Source organism: Acomys russatus, chromosome 5, assembly GCF_903995435.1.
Source record: "Acomys russatus chromosome 5, mAcoRus1.1, whole genome shotgun sequence".
NCBI lineage: Eukaryota > Metazoa > Chordata > Mammalia > Rodentia > Muridae > Acomys > Acomys russatus.
The window spans coordinates 18,164,701-18,189,393 of NC_067141.1; the positions used below are offsets into that span (position 1 = coordinate 18,164,701).

Consider the following 24,693-nt stretch of genomic DNA (forward strand, 5'->3'; position numbering starts at 1 on the left):
GATGTATGAGACATGGCATTTATTCTCCATGAGAAGAGCTCTGTTGGAATTTGCCATCACTTATGACGCAGCTTTGTGGGAAGAAACATACTGTGGAATAGTAGGCAGGTGAGCATTTCATTTTTGCATCCTATGTATATGTAAACACACCACATTTGTACCAATATGCCAACACACTGGTTAGGAAGTCAGATGGTTTTAGTCAAACCATTTATTAAATCAAGTCCTGGGAGTTTTCTGTAACCCTTGGGGACACTTTCAAATTCCTTATCTATTCTGTCACAAATTCACTAGCTGGGCAGCTGCATATTGAGCATGCTGTACCAGTGGGGACTAAGACAGCCACTCATGTCACAGAGATGATGAGAACTGGGCATAGAATTAGTCACTCAATCAGATTGCATAAGAGCTAGTGAAGGGGAAGTACAGCTGCCAGGCGAGTGCAGAAGGGGCCTGGGCTGGAGTCTGGGAGATTCTGTAAGGAGTTCTTTGGCCTGGGAGATGAGTAATTAACAGGGTCCATGATGAAAAAGGATCAGAGTCTTAAGGCCTTGAGATTTCATCTGCCCTGAAAGGAAGATAGACGGCTAGAAAACCCCTAGGATAGTGATGGGATTGTGTGGCAGGGGGATACCTTACAGAAGCAGAGACTTAGCTAAGGTGGCCAGCCAGGCAGGTACTTAAACAGAGGCTGGATGTAAATAAACTACAGTGTGAGCTAATTTCACTAGTTTCTCAGAGACAATGGACCAGGTGGGCTAGAGTGTCCAGAGACACTGCCAGGATGCCTTGTGTTCATCCAGGGGAGAGGTGAGGTGGCTGGTGTGAGGATGATGCTTCAGACAGGGAGAGAGACTGCCTTCCTGGAAGGATGACCTAGTTTAAACCCAAGGAACTGCCCAGTTAACCGTCATTAAAAAACAAAACAGCCAATATGACCAACACAGCTGATGAAAGCAGGTGTGGTTTGATAGATGAACAAACTTCAACAAAATTGTAACATTGTCAGGAGCCCATGGGAACCAGAAGTGGGGGAGTTATGGCTTCAAAGGGATGCTCTTGGGTGTCGTGTTGATAAGAGGGTGGAGTTGTTATAGTTAATTTTAAATGTCAACTTGATAGAATTTAAAGTCACCTAGGAGAGAGTTCTTGAGAGGGCCATGCCTATGGGGTATCATATTGATTACATTAATTGGCGTGGGAAGACCCATCTTGAGAGTGGGTGGGGCTACCCAATGGTCAGAGGCTCTTGACTATAAAAACTGGAGAAAATAAGCTGAGCACTAGCTTGGATTCATCCTTTGTTCACAGACTGTGGCTGCCACGTGCCCAGCTGCTTCAAGCTCCTGTTGCCTTGACGTTGTCACCATGGCTGATGGCTGAGTGCATCTTGAATGATGAGTTAAAATCAACCCTTCTGTGGTGCAAAAGTTTAAAACCCAGTTATGTTATGTAAACATGTTCTTTTAATCCCAGGCGTGGGATATGGGGCTCATTCAGATTTTCCACAGCAGCAGACTGTTTGTCTTGTGTGGGCTCTGAGAGGGGCTCTTTGCCAGCTGTAGATAGTTTAATTCTGAGGGCTCTGGAGAGGGAATAAATGCTATAGCTCAGAGAGAGAGAGAGAGAGAGAGAGAGAGAGAGAGAGAGAGAGAGAGAGAGAGAGAGAAAGAGAAGGGGGCTTGGAGAAAGAAGAAGGCTGTTTCTACTCTGCCCTGCTGCTCCTGATTGCTGGGGATGGCAGTTTGATGCAAAGAAGTTGGAGATCTCATGAAACAAAGACTGGACTTGCCCCCCAAGGAACCCCGGGACCCCAACCAGCAGGAATTAACTAAAGAGAACTATGCCCTCATTCCCCCTAACTTTCTTGTTGGGGTGCTGGAAGGTATTAGGGTGCATAAGGGTTGAGAAGGAGGAAGAGGTATAAAGAACTCAATAAATTAGATTTTAAAAAGTAAAACTTCAAGTGGAGCCCAATGTGGGGGCTTAGAATGATAGAAAAGTTGGTTTCTAATGCCACAGAGGAGACAGCAGGGTACAAAGGAATGAATATACTGTTTCAGGATATCAGCGAAACGTTTGTAGCAGTGGCTGCTGCTGGGTTCTCTCTTTACTCCCAGAGTGTATTTTCTATTTCTTCTTTGTCTTCTTCCTGTGTTCTGCTTTTTTAAAAGGTTGGGAGAATAGCTGAAAAAAAATCAGAAGGTTCATTCATTTCTCTCATTTTGGAAAGGATTGCAGAGTTGGCTGCACAACAAGAGAGTTTGTGGGTAGAGACTGAAACACTTGGGAAGTGAACAGTGCTGCTGAAAAAGGGAGAACAAAAAAGAACAAACAAACAAACAAAACAAAAACAAACAAAAGAAAAAAGAAAAAGAAAGAAAAGAAAAGAAAAGAAAAAAAAAAAAAAGAAAGAAAAGAAAAAGAAAAAGGGAGTACAAGAGGCACCAGAACTGGCAACCGAGAGCCAGAGTTTCGTAAAATTGTCACCCTGGCCTGTTGTGTGCACGTTTGATGTCAAGTTCCCACAGCCTCTGAGTGAGCTGGGGAGTCAGGAGGAGCAAAAAGTCCATGCAGGGCAAAAGGTTTAAAGAGAAACAGCCTGTTTCAAGAGAAAGGGTTAATCTTGAGTTGCCAGAGGAGCAGCTTTGGGGTAAGAGATTACCACCATTAGCTTTTCCAGCAGCCACCAAAATCCGCAGACATTGAAATGCTCAGTGCCTCAACTGCAGTAAATTCAGTAATTTGAAAATAACTTGTGATGAAGCCACCAAAAGCCTCAAAGCTCAAAATGGCCAGTGCGTTACCTCTGAGAAATACAGTACTTTCTGCCAGAGAAGAGAAAGAGCCGTTTCTGGCACTACTGAGTTCTGCACAAAAAATACTTCTTGGAGCTTGTGGATGTTGTGATAAAAGAGGTCATTTGACTAGTGAATGCACATCCAAGAAAGACATATGAGGTAACTTCTTGCCATTAGGAAGTGGCTTTGGAGTCCTAGCTCGAGGCTCAGCAGCCAAAAGTACAAGATGTTTCAGACAAGAGCAGCCGAGAGTTACCAGGTTATAGATGAAACTATTGATCCAAAAAGTGTTCGGTTACTTGATCATCTCCTTTCAGGAAAGCAACAAGTCTCATTTATTTTTAGAGAAAAAGCCATTTTATTTTTTAGATTAAAAGGGGGAAACGTAGTGGAAAGTTTTGGTGCCTTTAAAAACTCAGCTATGCAATGTAAACATGCTTTGTTTTAATTCCAGGTGCAGGCTAAGAGGCTGCTTCAGACAGTCCACAGCATTAGTCTATTTGCCTTGTGCAGGTTCCAAGAGGGGCTCTTTGCCAGCTGAACACAGTTTAATTCTGAGGACTGTGGAGAGGGAATAAATTTCAGAGCCAGGAGAGAGAAGAGGACTCTGAGAAGCAAGAGGGAGGTTGCTGCTGCTCCCCACTGCTGCTCCTGGCTGCCATTGATGCAGTTTGATGAAAAGAAGTCGGAGGTGTCCTGAAACAAAGATTGGACTTGACCCAAGGAGCCTAACAATCCTAACCAGCAGGAAGTAACTAAAGACATTTAAGCCCCTTCTCCCTACTAACCTTCTTTCTCTTCTACCTGGTGTTGGGGGCGGGGTTAGAAGGTATTAGGAGGAATAAGGGGAGGAGAAGAAAAAAAAGAGATAAAAGAAGGCAAATAAAATAGTTTGAAAAATAGACGCCTACATCTTTAACCCCTAAGCTGCTCTTGTCAGAATATTTCAGCATAGCAACAGGAAAATAAATTAAGACAAATTGTGTATAGACTAATTTAGGTACATTGTTAAAAAAAAGAGACAGTAGAGTTGTATTTTAGATAGAGGACAGTGTTTCACTGAAAAGTCAGAGATATGGATCTTTTCCATGTGAACTTCATGTTAATGAGTCAAAGAATTCTAGTTGAGAGGTTGCAGGGAGCACACAGCACACAGTCAGGGTGAGTTGCACAGAGCCATTGGGCCCGAACAGATGATGCAAAAGTAGAACTGAAGCTGTCATTCATCCTGAAAGTGAACTAAGCTGAAAGTCACTAAAAACCATCATTCTTGGATCAAGATGATGTCTACATGGCACCTGTTGTCCCCAAGCCAGAGAAGACAGAGCTGAGCGTGGGACTCCCTATGGTACCATAGACAGAAATTTGCATAAGCAAGATGAACACATGATGCACCCCCAGTCTCCCTGTTTTTATTCTTTGCATATCTTTTAGACCTTTATTCAAGCATGTTTGAAATGCATCACACTGTGGCCTCTTTTGGATGTCACTAAGTGAGCAGGCAAGATCATCCTCTTCTGGAAAACATCATTCACGATCTGCTGATAACTTTATCTCCAGTGTCACAAGACTAGTGTGCCTGCAAGAGACAACAGCTCTTTCTCTTACACTGACACTGATGTAGAAGGAGAATAAAAGTTAACTAAGAACGTCAGGGTTGATCCTTAGTGAAATTAGGCCTGGAATAGAGAATGGAATCCGGGTGATGGCTCAATGGTAATGTTCCTACTGTGTTAGCATGTGAACCCAAGTGCATGTGTCTGCACTCACCTAAAAGCTTAACAGTTGGCCATGCCTGCAACCCTGGCACCCAGGAGCCAGTCTACCCAAAATGATGACTCATGTTTCACTGAGAGACATTGCTTTAAAAATTGCTATGTGGAACACAATAGAGGAAAGGCACCTGACCTTGACTTCTGGGCTTGATACATGCACATACAGGTGTATAGGCATGTGCACGCACAGACACTCACAATGGAAACGTTCAGGAAGAATCCCACTTAGCTGGTTTGGGTCACCAGCTGGAAGTAAACCTGGTGTGAGGAAGAGGAAAGAATGCAGCTTCATCTGAGCTGTGTCGAGCTTGAGTAGTCTCTGTGCTAGCTACAGAGGAAGTAGTAGGGTGTGGAGTCAAACCTGTGGCCTAAAGACAAGGAAAGAGGTCCAGGTCCAGGGAGGGAGGGGCACCCATTGGTGAGCTGGCTTGGTCAGGGAGAACACCAGGGTACCATTGAGGAAAATTAAAAGAGCAAACTGTGTTAAGGAGAGGAGAGGAAATCAGGAAAAAGAGACCTAATCAATGAAGCTGCCACAGAAACCAGCACAGGACTTCTGAAAGACTAATGGTGGTTTCCATTACTGCAGACAAGTGAGACACATCTACAGAATACTTTCCCTTACATTTAACTATCAACTACTGAGGAGTGTTAGGTGTGAACCTGATCACACTGAGCTGACGACAGTGCAAACGATCGTGGAAATGCATGAGTTCTGACAGTTTGATGTACAGCCCCATGAAGGGACGATCTGAAAGAAGTGTGATGGGAGAGGTTTAAGGTAACAGGCTCCTGTTTCCAGATGTTCTAGTCTCACCTATAGCAGAACAACTCTCCAAACGCTTTATTTGTACAGACACTTTCAGCATGTCTGAAATGCCATCATGATCTTTATTTTAACCCTGAGTAGTGTGTCTATGGGAGAATTATAAACTTCTGTTTCCAGGCAGGCAGTGCACATCTGTCCAGTGCACGCTGTGTGTGGTGAGTGGAAACTGCACTTTGAATTTGATGCCCATGAATATTTAGCACCCTCTCTTAGACTCCTTTTAAAGTGTGTGACAAATGTGACTGTTTGGGGCTGTGACTTCACAAAGACTATACACAAATTTTCAGTCAAATTACATGATCCAGCCTTATAATCCACTTACATTGACATCAACTTTATCTTACTTGTGACCATCACTTAATTCCACATTTTCCTTTAATTCATGGACTTCATAAGATTCATAAAGTATAATGTGAAACAAAGAATATTCATTTTTTATTTTCTTTCTATTCCTAGAAGTACTGCTCCATGATTGGAGTAGACTGAGACTAGACCTGCAGAGGCTATAGAGAGACTCTGCCTTAAACTTTTTATAATAGCTGGAGTTGAAAAATAAATTTTCCCAGTGGATAAATAGATCTTAATGACTCCAGAAAAGGCTACAAGACTCCACCTCACTAAGGAGGTACCTACTGTGGTAACCAATAGGTCAGACTTATAACTTATCTTGAATTTGATCAGAGATTTATACTGATTTAGTCATGGGTCGTTCTGGCATATGCTGAGGCTCTAGAAACCCACTGAGGCCAGGCAATGTGTAGGAGAGCTGGAGTCGCTGCAAGAAGTCCCCAAAGGTCACTGTGAAGGTGGAACCCAGTGGCCCTGGAGCCCCTAGCTTATCTGAGAGGCCAGGACTATAGGAAATTTACAGAGGAAAGCTGATGGCCCCAAGTGGAACCAGCCTACGAAAGAGGGCTATGCATGCTGTAGGGAGCAGTGTGTGGGAGGCAGGACTGACCAAGTCTAGATTCTTTTATCATGTTACATGTTACATGATAACATGTATCATATTACATGTTATCATGGAGCTCCCGGGTTAGATGTTTACCATTAGGTTCATTCTAAGGGTTGTGGCTAAAACTGTTCAAGACATAGTCTGCAACCCAGCACCCTGGAGCGGTACCAGGAGAGCCCAGATTCCAGAGTCTCCAATGGAAGACAACAAGGGTGCCACAAATGCAGAAGGAACTGGGAAGAGCCTTCCCATGGCTTTCTGTAGGTGACATCCTTGGAGGAAACGCCATTGTCCACTAGGTTCCACAGTGAGGTTGTCTGTTTTCTATATGTCACTTCAGTTTACAATGTTTTTCTTCTCCCCAAATTTGTGCGGGGACAAAGATGGAGCATACATCGAAGGAGTGGCCAACCAAAGACTGGCCCTACTTGAGACCCATCCCATGAGAGAGAACCAATCCCTCGAAATTATTAATGTTACTTTGCCAAGATTGTAGATAGGAGCCTACCATAACTCCAGCAGCTGATGGAAATAGATGTAGAGACCCATAGCTAAATGTTAGACAGAACTCGGGAAGTCCTATGTAAGAATTTGGGAAATGATTGAAGGAGCCAGAGGGGTCAAGGACTCCACAAGAGGATCTCCAGGGTCAACTAACCTGGGCCCATGGGGCCTTATAGAGAGAGAACCACCAAGCAAAGACCATGCATGGATTGGTCCTAGGCCCCCTACACATAGGTAGCCGATGCACAGCTTGGTATTTATGTAGATTACCCAACAACTGGAGTGGGGCCCTCTCTGACTCCGATGCCTCTTTTTGGATCTCATTTCCCTACCTGGGCTGCCATGTCTGGGCTCAGCGGGAGAGTATGTACCTAAGTCCTGCAGTGTCTTAGTATACCAGAGTGGGTTGGTACCCATGGAGGACCACCTTCCTCTCTGAGGAAGGGAGGGGAGGATGAGGAGGAAGAGGTGGTTGGCAGTGGAGGGGGTGGGGCTGGGATAAGGAGGGATGCAATCAGGATGTAAAATGAATAAATATGTTAAAAATGTTTTTTCTTACTTTTGAAATTTGAAAAATCAGTTGGATGGAAATATACTTAATGGCTGGACCCTGCCTCTGCCACCTCCACCTCCCATGTGCTATGGTTCTTCATAGGAATCTCTCTGAGCCAGATCATTTTAGCCCTGGGGTGCTGAGACCTTGACCCATTTGAGTATTTTAGAAGATTTGCTTCCAAAACAAATCTGTTGCATTCTGTGGCTGAGTATAATCCTGCTCTCTGGCGGGTTGTTGGAGGTGGCGGAGCAATGTTGGGGGTGGGCCCTTCCACTTTACAGCTAATCGTCATCTGACCCATTTGTGAGGTTCCTTCTGAGGCCACTCTCACTTCTGTGGTCTCTAAAGGCAGCTCTCTGCCATGGTTCATTTTAATCCCATAAGCAGTGTATTAATGCCTGCCTTGGAGGGTATTTTCTCAATATTTATCAAGTGGGTGCACTTGACTTCCTACACAGTAATACTTGTTAACTACATATTTCCTTTCTTGATTGGGGGGCAATGTCCCCAGGCTATAAAAGCTGACTTCAATGTCTGTTCTGGACTCTGAGACTCTCCAGGCTGTTCCTGAGGAGTGTCGAGCTACAAAACCGTCAAATAACATTTTCCCGGCTTTAAGTTAGAATTAAGTCTTGTGCTCTACAAGGTTGTAAGGACAGAGTGAGGTTTACCCACGTGACTCCTAACCTGTGACAGGTGATCCACATTGGATGTTCTCTTCCTATTATACTTTTTGGTCAGGTTTTTGGGTGGGTGGGGTTCTGAAAGTTTTCATTATACATGAAACAAACTATTTCTTTAAATACAGGGTGGTAGCTCTGACATTTGTCATCCGTCATATTTGAAACCATCAAATGTATCCCACAAAATTTTCTTAAACTTGGTGCAAGAGCTATGAAGCCTGGCTCTGTCAACTCCCTGACTTCTCCTGTTCTGCATTCCAAAGCATTCTTTAATGTTTTCTGCCTCACCAATCCTACTCTGGTGAAGAGCACTGACTTCCACATCCTTTATGGTCTTCCTGCTGTTTCTGACGCTTTCCCTGGGTTGGTTGCCTTCTGTGCTCCTGGGTTGTTCCCCACCACTGAAGAGTGACTATTTTTTGCTGACATTCCTTCATCTGCTCACTACCTAAATGAGATATTTCATCTTCCATGGGACCGGATGAAGAGGGCAGGTGTTATTTGTGTGGGGCACCAGATGGGAGCAGAGAAGCCAGGACAGCAGCAGGCATGGCACCCTACCTGGATGCCCACTTCTCATCATACCCTGAGACACGTGCTTGGCACCTGGAGGCTCTGGGTGCCAAAGCATGTGACGTTAGCATGTTGGGACCAGCAGGGCATCTCCAGGCCTAGGTGGAGGTGGCACAAAGGGCCACACTGACTTCTCTGCCTTGTCCATGTGCCTTTGCATGCTGGCACCTTTGCCACCAGATCCTTCCCCATATTCACTCTGACTCTTTTAAACTCTTCACTTGATTTTTTTCAAAACCTGCATCATCCATGTGTGTGACTCTACTGATTTCATTTTTAAAAAATCTCTCTGTTCTAATTTTTGATAACCCAAAGGTTATAGAATGAAGGAGAATTATATTTTAAAAACATAGTCCAGAAAAATAGAACCTTGAATAGCAAGTGGATGCTGATAACAAATACAATTTTTGTACTTTACATATATAATGCTTAAATTTGATTATCCAGCGCCATAAAACAACGAGTATATTAATTCATTATTTTGTTTCAGAACTGTACTTTGAATAGCATTATTATTTAGATTTCAGTAGAACCTGTTAAAGGGAATTTGAAATAATTTTAAATTATTATAAAAATTGATAAACATTATTAATTAATTAGTTAACTATGGTGTGCCACAGTAATTATTAATTTTATTAACAGCATTTATTTCAGACTAGTTATATTTGTCTTGTGTGATTGCCAAGAATATAAACCCCAGGGTACTGACACAAGGACTCAAGTAAAAACTCTGCATAGGTAACTCATGGCTCTCAGTTTTTTTCTTCCAAAAGTATGGTTAAATATATAGTTTTCAGGAGTAAGTAAACCAAATGGATGAAGTAGAACCTGGTCTAAAACAGTTCCCAGTGTGGGAGAAGTAAGGAAGTAGGTACCATATATGATATTATGATTCTCCTTGAAAATATCAGCTATTTACTGATATAATTAAAGTATAAAAGGTGCAATAATTTTTATGTTCTTGTAATGATAACAACAAAAATTTCCTAAAAGATTTATGTTGTATATAGAAGAATAAAGATGCAGAGAAGAAGAAACCATTGCTGCACTGTATACTGAAGGAAGGAAACACCAAGGACAGTGTTGGTAGCTTTATCTATTGATTTCTTTGTTGTTGTTCTTACTTGTGTGTGTAATCCTTTAAAAAATATAATAATTATTATAATCATATCTCTACTTTAAACATATTCATTTACATTATTACACATAAATAAAATAAACTACATATGGCAGGAAGAAAGACAAAACAATCTGGAATTATATAACTTACATTCATAGTCATTTGGCTATTTGTATTTGGAAAACTTGAAGTAAACATCTTTCCTATCTTGTTGAGTCTAAAATTCTGAATGAAAATCAATATCTATCATATCTCATCTCTATTAACGTAAAACATCTATCTAGACCTACAGACATCTTAACCCCTAAACAACTAAGCTTAACTGTAAGACTAAACTATCTGGTCTTCAATGCCACCAGAGACTTGAGAAGGAATAAAAACTTAATTACCTGAGTGAACTGGAAGTGCAGGTTAGCAGCTTCCAAAATGAAAAAATAAAAAAAATGGCAGAGACAGTTTACTGCCTGAACAGTCACACACAGCCCTCTATGACGTTGGAGCATCAGATATTTTTTTAATTGAATGTTGACCATCACACATGGAATGGGGAGAACTGGGTTGCATTGACGTTACATTGGAAATGGGGATGTCTCCTCCCTGGCAAGGCCATTACTGTGGAGGGGTGATGAAACACAAACCAGAGAGAGAAGGAAATTGAGTGTCATGGTGCCATCATCGCAATCACAACTGTACAGCCTTCTAACGCTTCTTGCAGCAATCGTTGTTAGACTGGGCGGCTGACAGGGTTGGGGTGACAGGGCTGGGGTGCTGGGAAGATTCAGTGATTAGCTCTCAGCTATGAATGCATGTATACACTTCACTTCAGGTTTTCTCCCAGGTAGATAGATGCTGTGGCTTGTGGCTTGCTTCTAGGCTCCAGGTGAGGGGCAGGGCTCCCTCTGTTTTGGTCCAGCTTTATCCCTTTAACTGGTGTTTGCACCTGAACTTGTGCCATCCTTGCTCCTTTCCCAGATGATGCTCAAATTCCCTCAAGGTGGGAGATTCCTTCTCTGTACCTCTCTAGGAGCAGCAGTCCCCTCCTTGGCTTCGGCATGGGATTCTGGGCCTCACATCTCTTTTCCCCTCCCCCTTAGTCTCATCCAGATTTTTCTAGTTCATTAGACATTTGCTCGCTCATTGGTGATGGATCAAAGACTATTTGTGTTGTGAGGTGGGAAGGCTGAATAGAATGGCTGTCTGGATTGTCCACTTGCCTGGACCTAGAGCTGACACAGAGGTGTGTAAAATGCAAGCACTCAGGACAAAGACGCCATGGACCAAAGCTCTGAGACTCCAAGCTGTCTCTCTCCCTGGGTGTTTTGGTCACAGCAATGACAAAGAGAAAGTACCTAATGTGAGTATTGTGGTGGATCCGTGTCCAACTCCTGTGCTTGCCTGCATGCTGGTTTAGCTCTCTCTTTCCTCAACTGTGCCCAGGGCCCCAGGCAGTTCATGTGACACGAAGGTCAGTGCTGGCTTTCAGAGATTGCTGGGTGTTTTATTTTTTTATTTTTATCAGTGTTCCTTGGTGGCATTTTGAGCTTCTTAGCTTCCTGGTGACGTGAGCATTAGATAGCTCTCAGGGAAGTCTGACTTGTGGTTTACTGGCTTTTTCTTCTTTCCTGAGCACTGTTCTTTCCAGTTTCCTGTGTCCTTAGTGTGAGTGGGACTAGAAACAGCAACTTTCAAAGAGTTTTTTTTCCTTGGTAAAATTTACTCATGTATAAAGATAATTTCTGGAGTATAAAAACATTGCAAGCATGGTTACTTCCCAATCTTTAAAGTTAAATTGATTGGGGTTCATGTGCACGTGCATGTATGCGCGCATGCACGTGTGTCCATATGGAGGTCAGAAGACCACTTGAGGGAGTTAATTCTCTCCTTTCGACCTCCTGGGTCCCAGAGATAAGATTCAGGCCGTTAGGCTTGGTGGCAAGTGCCTTTGCCCGTTGAGCCACCTCGCAGGCCCCTACTTGGCAATTTTGTCATGAATAAACTGCATTTATCTATGTCAGGTGTTTATTATCTAGTAAATAACTCTGTGGTGGTGCTATTTAAGCTGAGGGGCCATATCTCAATTTTGTAACTAGCTGTGCTGGCTTCAAAGAATAGAAAGGATTTTGCATCCATCATTATGTTCTATTCCTGCGTATTTTTACTTAAAAAATTTGGGCATAAAGTGGAGACTGAAAGGTGAGGGAATGTTTAAGCACCCATCTATGTCATCCTTCCATTCCCTTCTTTCAATACCAGCCTTTAAAGATGACTCGTTTTCAGGAAGAAAAAAATCCCACCATCCTAGCAAAGGTTTCTCCAAGTCATGCCTGGTCTTGTGGAAAATGCTATTAATTTGAACTAAATTTATAAACAAAGTCTTTTGGAATCCAAGGATGGCTAACTTAGGTGCTTGCAGTCTGCAGGTGATGTGTCACAGTGAGGACCATTGGGCGGTTATCCTAGAGTCCCTCAGGACAGAAAGCTAGCCAGCTGCAAGCGCTGGTGCTTCTATCATAACTCTTAACTCCAACATTCATGTTGCCCCAGGGTCCTCCAGGAGAGAAAGTGAGCCAGGTTCAATCAAGCCTTGGTGGTCCTTGCGGTCACCCTAAACCCAGCCCCTTGTGACCACACTTGATGTCGTCACTGTTGTTCTCTCACATTCACCCATGTGGCTGTGTCCATTCGGTATTCTGGGGTGAGTGTGCTGTGATAACATCCACAGAGGAGAGAAGAGAGGAAGAAACGCTAGTAACTAAGCCTTCGGAGAGTGGCTCAGGATAGTAGGTTTGCAGATTTCAGGGTTTCAAGTGCTTTCCCTGAACCTTGCCCAGGGTTAAAAGGTCCCACTTGAGGGGATGGCAAGGCCAGTGCCCTGGGGCTATGCCATGGCTGCATGCATTGAGGATCAGGGCACTAGGCAGTGAACCTTACAGACAGGGAAAATGACCAGCTCTACATAGGCTTCTCTGAAGCCTGAGGGAGCCAGGGGATCCGGACAGGTCTTTCTTTTTGTGTCACCCCTCAGAAGCCTGAATATCTGGCTGAGGAGATATGGGCTTTGGACAGCAGCAAGGAGCAGCTGCTCAAGGAAGGTGAGGCCAGGCCAGTGGGGGCACAGGGAAATACGGCTAAGTATTTCATCTGTGAATAAGTTGCTGAGGGAGCAGGCCCATTACCAGAGTATACTTCTAGATTCAAAATTCACCTCTGTGTCTGGACATCAGGGCCTAGGACCTAGAATGGCAGTGATAAGTGAAGGCAGAGGACCTTACCTGGTAGTGAGATGCTGTGCACACGGCTTGTATAAGCAGGCCAGCCCTAGGCTGTCTCACGTTGAAGGTCAGAGGCTGGCTCCCTTTCTGTTCCTTTCTGGTGTGGCAAGATACTCTCCCAGATCAGGAGCCTGTCATGTGACTACTGAACGTTTCTAGAAGTTTCAGAGGGAGTAAGCCCAGCTTGTCATAGCCAGTGTTCATGTAGGCAGAGTCTAACTGTGGACCAGACCAACAGAATGATTCTTCTACATTCTCACCTAGGTCAGCTATCCAACCATCCATTCATAAGCACCAGTAAACAGTGCTGACAGGATGGTGTGTACTACATCCCAAGTCACTGCAGACTGATTGTTAGTTAGTAACTGACCTCTGGTTTAGGGTCAACACCACATCAATGTAACTCAGTCTGGCAGAACAGTGTGGCCCATTTCATGCTTGTTGGATTAACACAGCCAGCAACAAACAGCACAAGTCCAAGAATAGATACAATATTGAAAATGTTGTGTACCGAGAAAGTGAAATAATGACAGAAGCATGTGGATCTCTGCCCTCAAAACTATAGAGTTTGCAGAAATTTAAAAAGACCCAAGTAAATGGAGAGGCAGAACATGCTCACAGATTGGAAAGTCATTATTGCAAAGGTGACATTTCTGCCCAGAATGAAACAGAAATCCATTATGGTTTCAATGAAAATCACAGAAGTCTTCTTGTATAAATGCACAAGCTGATTTAAGAATATGGAAATGCAAAGCCCACGCATCTCCAGCACAGCCCTGCAAATAATCTCCCACGTTAGGAAGGTGCAATGAACAAGTAGTGATGGAGAGAGGGATAAATGACACCAAGGGAGAATCTGGGAGGATCTCGCTGTGGACTTCATGGTAGGGAGCTTTCTTAGTCAGGGTTTTATTACTGTGAAAAGGCATTATGACCATGGCAACTCTTAAAAGAAAAACATTTAGTTGGGGCGGGCTTACAGGTTCAAAGGTTTGGTCCATTGTCATCGTGGCGGGAAGCATGGTGGCATGCAGACAGAGAAGGAGCTGAGAGTTCTACATCTGGATCAGCAGAGAGCAAGAATAGAGAGTGAGCCACTGGGCCTGGCTTGAGCTTCTGAAACTTAAAAGCCCACCCCTCAGTGACACACTTCCTCTAATAGGGCCATACCTACTCCAGTAAGGTCATATGTCCTAATTCTTTCAAATAATGCCACACCTTACAAGCCCATGGGAGCCATTTTCATTAAAACCACGACAGGAACACTTGTCAATGTTGCTGTGTCAAAGTGGCACCTATTAGGAGAAAGGTAGGGATACATGATAGCTATGTCATGCCCCATTGGAGAACCATAGATTTGAATGTGAAAAATATTTTGGATGAAAACATCATGTTATTAGGAAAGAGTTCTGATACCAGGTTTAATAAAAGTGTAAATTCTAGAATACATTTAATAATATTAATATGAAACTATTAGAGGTAGAGAAAATTCTGTTTCTCAAGATATCACGATGACTCTGCCAAGGCAAGATTGTTTAAATCTGAGTTTCACCCACAGACTCATTTGTTTCAGGCTTTGTTTCCAGTGGATGGTGATGTTTTTGGCATTTCCAGACACTTAGGAAGTGGAGCCTCATGTAAGGAGGCAGGTGTCTGGGGGCATGTCCTTTGTGGCTGTGTCTTGTCTTTGTTCCCTCTCTGCATTGCTCTCTGCCATGACAGGAAGTACTCTGCTCCACTGTGCCCTACCTGCCATGATGGACAGTTGCCCCTGAAACCATGAACTAAAATGTGGAAGTCTTACCTCTAATGTGTCAAGGTGTTTTGCTCACAGCTCTGCAACAGTAACTTACTCAGAGGATTAGTGCCTGGGTAAGAGTCATTGCAGTCACTATCTAGCAGTCTGTAACAACCATCGTTGAACAGGTTTTTGGGAGGAATTTGGAGGAGATGGATCACGTAGGCTACAGAATCCTTAGGATGCTATGGCAGAAATTATGAAGCAATTCTAGTGGAAGCTCAGAGCATCAGACTGCTGATGGAAACGTGGAGTGCATAGACTGTGCATAAGGTTTCAGGTAGAAACGATAATTTAGACCGTGATTTGGACTAGAGGTCAACAAAGAATTTATTGAGCCAGGCATGATGGCACATTCCTGTAATCCCAGTGCTCAGGGAGGCAGAGGCAGATCTCTGTGAGATCGAGGTCAGTCTGGTCTATAAAGCAAGCTCAGGACAGCCAGGGCTACACAGAGAAACCCTGTCTTGAACAAACAAACAAACAAACAAACAACAAAAACCAACCAGAATTTACTAAGAGTTATGAGAGTTATGTTGTGAGACTGAGAGGCCAAATTGAATAGTTACAGACTAATTAATTTGGTAGAGGAAATTTCAAGACAGCCTAACATTTGGGGCATGGCATGGATATCTCCGGTTGCTTTTTGCCAGCTTCACAGTGAGTGTAAGGGGTGAAAATTAGAGCAGAAAGAGTTGAAAAGAAATAGTTTGATTATAAGGAAAGGAGGTTTAAAGTTGTCGAAAAGGGGGATGCTGAAGAGATTAGGAGAGAGAGAGAGAGAGAGAGAGAGAGAGAGAGAGAGAGAGAGAGAACAGAGGGTAGGAGAGAAAGAGAAAGAACAGAAGTTGTGAAAGAAAGGAGGAAGAGACTAGGAGAGGAGTTGGAGGGGAAAGAGTTGGGGTGGATTTGCTAAAAACACATTATATTCATGTTTAGAATCCTCAAGCAATAAGAAAGAAAAATCAGGTGAGGGAGTGCTTTGTATCAGAACAGAAGGAAAGAAGCTGGGATGAGGGACATCTCAGGAATTGGCAGATCTGCCTGCCTCAGGGTAAAGGCTAGAAAAGGTTTAACCCGTTTAAAAACCTGATTTACAGAGGGCTCCAGGGCACACTGCAGATGTCCGGACTCCCACAATAGTCTTCCTCAGCTGCCTAGGCACTCAGAGGTGCTGCATCTGTGGTCCACAGAGTCCAGACTCCTGCTGGAGGCCGACCTTGGTGGCAACCCACATGGTACTTGTTCTACAGGCATGCACAATACAAGAGTTTTGGGTTTATGGAGGCTTCCATTCAGATTCTAGAGAAGTACTGCATTTTGATAGCCAGAGACTCACAGCTAAGAATTTGCCTTGAATGGTGTTGGAAATGCAGAGACTTTGTGGAATCTTGGAGATGGACTAAATACATTTTGCTTTATGAGCTGGTCATGGATTTTTTTTTTTTTTTTTGAGGCAGGGTTTCTCTGTGTAGCCTTGGATGTCCTGTAACTCACTCCGTAGACCAGGATGGCCTTGAACTCAGAGATCCACCTACCTCTACCTCCTTAGTGCTGGCATTAAAGGTGTGTGCCACAACCACCTGGCCATAAATATTTATTTTTAATGTAACTTACGTGTGTGTGTGTGTGTGTGTGTGTGTGTGTGTGTGTGTGTGTGTGTACATACATATGTGTGCTGGCACAGAGGCCAGAAGACAGTGTCCAGTATCTTCCTCAAACACTCTCAGTATATTCCTTTTAAGGCAGGCTCTCTCTCGGGACATGTGCCTTTTTTTTTTTTTTTTTTTTTTATCTTGGCCATGCTGGAAGCCAGCAAGCTCCAACTACCCTCCTGTGTTTGCCCCACTCAGAGCTGGGGATGCCAGCACTCACTATAGGCTCAGGTTGTTGAGTGCATGCTCGGATCCTGCTGGGGGTCATGCAGGAGGGACAACAAAACAGCTTTAGAACTCATGGGATTCGACCCACCCGTTAGGTAGGACCTACCCATTAACACAACCATGATGGTTATGTCTCAGAGAGGCAGAACCCCGAGGACTGTGTGTCCTGAGGACTTCGTGCTGTTGTAGAGTTTTCGCTCTTCTTGTTGCCATCGCAGTTATCACATCCCTCCTTATCTCTGAGTTGTATGAAGACTCTAAGGGGGTTTCCAGCTCCTCACTCGGCAGCATCATTTGACTCTTACATATATGATTGGTCCTTCTCAAGTGTTGCTGCTGGAGCAGATTAACGATTCACTCATCACCCTCAGAAAGAACTTACCAATGTAGATTGTCAGCAATGACTACAGCCCTTAGGAAGAATTTGGAGAAGTAGGTTGTTAGTGAGGTTAGGTTAAGATGGTTTTGTTAATGCCTCTGATGTAGAAGATCTTAGGAACAAGTTAACGTTCATGAAGGCACACTCTTAATGCTTGACGTAGAGATTTTTTTAAGGTCAGGGAACCCGATGAGCACTGGCTGACATGACTCTTTTGCTAAAGCTGGGCTGGTGATCAAGGTGATGATTAATTTCTTGTACCCATTTTTATCCTCAGCTTCCTGATATGATTTAATAAAAAAAAATTGTTAATGAGTAGATGTGTACCTTGAGGATTTAAAGTAGAATTGACTGATTTTTTTTTAAATATAAAATTTAGATTTGTGATTCCCTTCAGGTTTTTAAAAATAAGATTTTTAAAAGGTAAATAATAAAATTATTGATCCTTTCTTTGTAACTGCAAATTGCAGCCTACCAGTAAGGAGAAACTGGCTAAAAAAAAATTACCTTGCTTGCTTACACTTTGTTAATCTATAACAAGTTGCTTAATTACAAATGGTTGTTGGTTCTTGAAAATAATTTGTTTTTCACACAAAATACATAAAACATTTCATCATGTGAGGGTATTGGGGAACATGTTTTTTTTTTTTTTTTTTTTTTTTTTTTTACATATACTCATTGTAATTGTTCATGTAAAGAAAAATAGAGTGCAACCACGTTGTGACTTTTGTACTGCTTGAAAGATTTTTGCTGGGATATAGAAGCTGTAGGAGAAAAAATAAAGTTGTTGGAGCTTGCTTGTTGGGACTTTGCTCCATCTACCCAATGTGTGAATGTGTGTGCATATATGGAAAATGGTTGAGGCTTTGCTCCACCCACAAAATATGTGTTTGTGTGTGTGTGTGTGTGTGTGTGTGTGTGTGTGTGTATGTATGTATGTATGAGGTTGTTGGAGCTTGTTGGAGCCTTGCTTCATCTACCAGGTGTGTATTTATGATTCTTCCCCCCTTTTTTGCGAGCCCCAAACAGTTCCTAAAGAGTTTTACGCTGGACACAGGGAGTACTTCGACAGTCCCAGTGAATCAAGCTTTATTCCCTTAAAAAAAAAGTCAGCTGAGTGATCAATGACTCCACACCCCGCCTCAGTTTACCCTGTCCTGTCAAGCTGGCCTTTGATAGTATCCGAAGTCTATTGCTAATGATTGTACAGCAAATATTGGCTACCACAGTGTCACCTCTCCAGCACCAGCACTACATACATACATACATACATACATACATACATACATGTCAAGAATGCAGACATGTGAACAAACCCAGTAATTGTAGATGCGAGAATTAAGACATCAGATGGCACTGTAGAACACTAATAACAAATTACAGGAAGTCAAAAGAGCAAAAGAATGGCAGAATTGACAGAGGAGAGGATCGATTGATATTGGTGAACACTGTTGGAGGCAGAACACAGGACAGAGATTTGCTAGTGCCTGGTCATGCTTACCCTGTGAGCCAGTAACCCCTAGGCAGGGCAGTGCCTGCCTAGTTCACAAGAAAGAGCTGACAGCATCAAAGAGAAAACAGTAGGGATATTGGGTTGGGAGCAGGGGGGACATGAGAAGAGACCGGAAGGAAGTTTTCTGTGGTACTGCTGAATTTCTGTTTCTGGCCTAGGTACTGGCTTCCTACCTGCCACAGTGTAAGCTGCCCTGCTCCATCATGCCCTTTCTGCCTCGACACAGTACCCTCTAAAACAGTGAGTCAAAAATATTATTTCCTTCCTCTAGGCTGGTCCACTGGGTACTGTCTGACATAGGCCTGAAAAGAGGAAGAACCTGGTGGTTTCCTTTAGTAGCCTGAAGAATATTCATGGCTTTCCTGCTTCTTAAACATTTTTTTTTTTGCTCAAAAAATTGAGAATATTAAAGGAAGGGTTGTTGTAGAGCAGAAGATTGTAAAGGGCACGAGGGAGCTCTTGGGGGTAAAGAATGTGGCTGTGGCTCCTGGGTGTGGATACATGGTAGAAGGAAACTGTTTATTGAGCATCCTGATGAGTATATTTTGATTCCCCAAGCCTGTGACTGCACCATCCCACCCAGCAAAGGGGATTCAGCCGACATAACTCGGTGTCTTGATACGAGGATACACAACCCTTGGTTGTCCAGGAGGGTCTAAGTAGAGCTGTGACATTGCTGTAAGAGCACAGTAGGAGGGTGGAATGCAGAAATTGGTGTAGTCCGGATGATTTGGGGTAGAGCCCTGAGTCAAAGCACGCAGATGGCCTCCGGAGGCCGGGGCTGGATCTTGCCCAGGAGCGTTCAGAAACACGGGCCCTGCCAACCACAGAGCCACATTTGTGTAACTTTGAGTCCCCAAAGACTGTGGCCATTTGTTCTAGCAACAGTAAGACACCTACCCCATGGTAAATAATGCTATGTACAGTGTAGCTGCCCTGTGCTTCGCCAGATACCAACAGATATTCAGAGAACAAGACGGGGGCCCTTGGCTCTAGACTGGGTAATGAGAATGGAACTGGAGCTGTGGCCTGTGGTATGACCTGTTAGGATCTTTGAAGGTTGTACAAGGTATAGGAGGAGCGCTCTGGCTGCATCTAGGCGGGAGGTACCCACAGCAGGGTACCATACTTCTGACCCAAGAAATGCAGGAGCAGGTTACAAAGAAAGATGAACTGTGCTGATGCACTTTGAGACCCAGCCTCATTTCAGCCGCTTTGCTGCCTGGTGCTCAGCAGTCCCTCTGGAGGACTCAGGAAGATGTGATTTAAGCCTCTGATGCTCAGACTTCCCCCAGGGAGGAGGGATGCTCATCAGCCCCTCCCCCTCCCATGTCTGTGGACATCACAATAAACAGAGTTTGTGCAATCTATTTATGCAAAACACTGGGTTTATTGCTCACCAAGATTGAAATCTGCAGCAAGCACTTGCTTTGCTGGTCGGCTGAGCAGCACGTTTGGAGAATGTGTAGTTAACGATACAGTATAAAGCAGAGAGCTTGGTTCTTATAATAATTTTGTTATGGTCAATCTAAACCTAATATCCTTTTTCATGGTATTTTCTGCTATCCTAAATCTTTCCTCTGAAAGGCAATAATGGGCAGGCCATCAGCAGAGCTTATGGGGAAATGACTGTGCTTAGAGCAACGTGGATTAGTGACTGATGGTCCTGCACCTCATCCCAAACAAGGTAGTGAGTCCGAATGGCCTGTGTCCACAGCCCAGCTTGGTTTGTCCCAGCTTGGCCCAGCCATGTCTGTACTTGGAGGGACTTGGACTCATCTCTAAGGGTGACTAGGACAACTGATGCTTCTGACAGATGTGCAAGTCATGATGCTGGCCGACTGTATTTACTCAGAGAAGAGTAAATACAGACTCCTCAGAGGGGCATGGGGACCACTGGCCACAGGGCTTATGGAAAGAGATGGCAGCTTTGTCAAGGGGTTACACACACATATTCTCTCTCTCTCTGTCTCTCTGTCTCTGTCTCTGTCTGTCTCTGTCTCTCTGTCTCTCTCTGTCTCTCTCTGTCTCTCTCTGTCTCTCTCTGTCTCTCTCTCTCTCTCTCTCTCTCTCTCTCTCTCTCTCTCTCTCTCTCTGTCTCTCTCTCTGTCTCTCTGTCTCTCTCTGTCTCTCTCTGTCTCTCTCTCTCTCTCTCTCTCTCTCTCTCTCTCTCTCTCTCTCTCTCAGGCAAATGTCTAAGAGCAACACGCCCACCACAGAAGCCTTAGCTAGGTAAAGATGGGGGTAGGGGTGGGGAGGCAGTAGCAACACAAGCTAGAGTTGTTTAGCAATTACGCTAGTTCACATGCTGCCCCTGTCATCTTGGGAATCCCATGGAGTTTCTAGAGGCCCCAAAGAGGCTCTGCCAGGAAGGAGGGATGAGCAGATCAGCCTCCAACCTACCTAGGCACATGGGGGTAAAGCACAGGCCAGCAGGAGTCACATATGTTGGAAATTTTACCCCACTGTGAAAACCCACTGTAAGTCTCACAACTGTGGGATCTGAGAGGTTAACTGGACAATGGACCCCTGCCAGACCTCCCCACTATTCTTCCTGGAAGGTGGCCAGAGTCTTGGAGATAGTTTTGGCTTTAGAGGAGAGAGTTTGAGAGTTATAAACCCACTACCTGCCTGGCAGCGTCTTCCGAACACAAAAGGCTGCACACATGCAAGGCACGTGCTTCCTTCTCCTGAGAGGAGAAACTGAAGTTTGTTCTCCTGTGTTGTTCTTCCCAAGAGACAGTGTTAGCCCACAGGGGTCACGTGCCCTGTGTGGACATCATAGGGCAGAAGGCAGCCTCAGTCTAGGGGGTTTAGCCTGTAGAAGTGGCTGGGACAAAATACCTGGGCTGGCAGGGCTACAAAACAACAGAAACCTGCTGTTTTCTTCTTTTGTATGAATGTGTGTGCATGCGCTTGTGTGTACTTGTTTATGTGTGTGCGCACACTTATGTACATAGGCATATTGTGGTGCTGTATGTGTGTAGGGGTTCGAGTGGATACAGGTGTTTGTGCGTATGTGAGTGGAGGTAGTGTCACACATCTTTCTTGACCACTCTCCATCTTATATACTGGATCAGAGTCTCTCACTTGAGCCCAGAGCTTGTTCATTTGGCTAGTCTAGTTAGCCAGCTTGCTTCGGTGACCCTGTCTCTGCCCCGAGTGCTGGCACGGCAGGGAGGTTGCTGCACAGGCCTGGCACTGGTGTGGGGGCTGGAGAACCAAACTGTCATACGCATGCTTGGGTGGTAAACCATTTCTTTACTCCCCAAAATGTACTCGCTTGCAGCCCTGATGGCTAGAAACCCAAGTTTAAAGTATATGGCTGGCTCCTTCTAAGGATTCCTTCTCCTCCTCTGATTACAGATGGCGCCTTTTCCTGGTATCCGTAGGTGGTGTTTTCTCTGGACACAATGTATCCCTGGAGTTTCTGTGCGTTTCAAATCTCTCATCAGAAATCAGTTAGCTTGGCTAAGGGAGATCCCCACAGCCCCCACTTCATCACATATTTAATATCCCTCTCACCCTAGAAGCCAGAAATGTAACGGAATAAGACAATCGTTAAAGTCATAAAAAAGGTAACAAATAATATCTTACAAGAAATACCACATTAAGTGCTGGAATACTAGTTTTCTCCCAAATGTTAGAAATAAGACAAGGATCCCTGTTTTTGTCATTTCTAGTTAAAACGGTGAAAGTTGCAGTGGCTCAATATGGAAAAGAAAACAAAATAAAACATAAGAGGATCAAGAAGAAAGGAGACAAATTAACTATTTTGCACAGAACATAACTGTGTGCCTAGAAAGCCCAAACAAGTTATAAACTTCTAAAGTTAATAAATTAATTTTAGGACGGTTTTCTGCTCTCTGTTTGCTTTTTTCATTTACCCTAACTCATAAATAGTTAATGAATCTCATTAAATCATTTCTGTATATCTATGACTAGCATAGGGTAGTATATTGTATTTAAAGAATACAATAGTTTTGTCTCCTCACCGCTGAGCCAGGCCAAGTGTTCAGTTTTGCATTAAAGCAGAGGACAAACACAGAAACAGGATTTGTGATATAAAAAATAGAATACTTAAATTTAGTGTTATGACTTGGGCAAATATGCAGGAGCTGTAGGGGAAACCAAAGCATTGTGGAGTCATGGCAAGAGGCATGGCTCGGTTGAATTACAGGTGACGAGAGTTTATGCTCATTCCCAGTATTTTCTGGGACCCTGCGTTTCACAGGCGCTGCGCTTGGAGTCACGGCAGTGTCTTCTGTGGAAAACGGGGACTTGGTGCAAACTTTAAGGGAAGGTGCCTGTGGAGAGGTTCAACTTGCTGTGAATAGGATAACTATATAAGCTGTTGCAGTGAAAATTGTAGGCATGAAGCGGGCCATAGACTGTCTGGAAAATATTAAGAACGAGAACTGCATTCAACAAAATGCTAAATTTACAAGAATGTTCAGAAATTCTATGGTCACAGGAGAAGAGGCAACACCCAGTACCAGTTCGCGGAGTAGTGCAGTGAAGGAGAACTTTTTGATAAAATAGAGCCAGACATAGGCGTGCCTGAGCAAGATGCTCAGAGGTTCTTCCATCAACTCCTGGCAGGGTGTTTCTTCTGCATAGAATTGGAACAACTCACAGGGATATTAAACCAGAAAACCTCCTCTTGGATGAAAGGGATAACTTCAAAATCCCTGACTGCGGCTTGGCAACGATGTTTCAGCATAATAATTGTGAATGTTTACTGAACAAGATGTGTAGGACTTTACCTTATGTTGCTCCACCGCTTCTAAAGCGGAAAGAATTTAGTGCAGAACTAGTTGATGTTTGGTTTTATGGAATAGCACTTACTCCAGTGTTGGCTGGAGAATTGCGGTGGGAACATTCCAGTGATGACTGTCAGGAATATTCTGATTGGAAAGAAAAAAACTATCTCAATCCTTGGAAAAAAAATTGATTCTGCTCCTCTGGCTTTGTTTCATAAAACTCTGGTTGAGAATCCACCAGATGACGCATGGTACAACAAATCTCTTAACAGGGGAGCAAAGAGGCCCCGCACCACTTCAGGTGGTATTTAGAATGGATTCTCTAGGCACATTCATTCCAACTTCAACTTTTTCCCAGGAAATAGTGGTTCCAGTGAAGAAAACATGAAGCCCTCTACTTCCCAGCCAGAGCTGAGGACAGGGCTTTGCTCGTGGGACACTGATTCCTCATATGTTGACAAACTGGCACAAGCTCCAGTTTTCAGAGCCTACATATCCCGATCATATGCTTGTCAACAGTCAGTTACTTGGCACTCCTGGATCTTCACAGAGCCCCTGGCAGCTCTTGGTCAAAAGAACGGCAAGATTCTTTACCAAACTGGATGCAGACAAATCTTACCCATGCCTGAAAGAGACCCTTTGAGAAGTTGGGCTCTCAGTGGAAGAAGAGTTGTAACAACAACTGATCGAAGAGACGGTGACGGTGATGAGAAGACACTGGTTGACTTCGGCTTTCTACAGGTGATGGATTAGAGTCCAGGAGACGCTTCCTGAAGATTAAAGGGAAGCTCAGTGATGTTGTGAGCAGCCAGAAGGCCTGGTTTCCTGTGACATGATGAAGCCGGCAGCCCTGCAGATTCCTGGTGACTATTGTGGTGCTGTGTTGACGTTATTCTTCCTAGAGAAGGTTATCCTATTCTGCAAGCTGCAAATAGTGCCTTGAAGAGTTCTCATTACCCAAACATCTTCCAGTTCTTAGTATGTTTTGCATACAAATAATACTGTATCTTAATTGTATGTAATAGTTTTACTTTGGGGGAAAGGGTGGGCCAAATCCGCTAGGTATTTCTCCAGCTGTGTTTAAATTGTCTGAATTTGAAACCTGTTTGGTAGACCAAGTTTTGGGATATTTGAGTTTGCCTGCTTTTATACTAAAAATAAATAAATAAATGAAAAAGAAAAAAGAAAGAAAGAAAGCCCACCAAAACCAAGCAACCAACCAAAAGACCAAATCAAAATGCTTTGCTTCATTCCAAGAAAATATATTTCTTCTCTGCCTATTTAAATTG

The 24,693-nt window shown here is 43.7% G+C and overlaps 1 pseudogene; it reads left to right on the forward strand.

Annotated features, from left to right (window-relative positions):
- Positions 1–4,092: 4,092 nt before the first annotated feature.
- On the forward strand, positions 4,093–24,240 carry LOC127188797 (serine/threonine-protein kinase Chk1-like; annotated as a pseudogene).
- Positions 24,241–24,693: the final 453 nt, after the last annotated feature.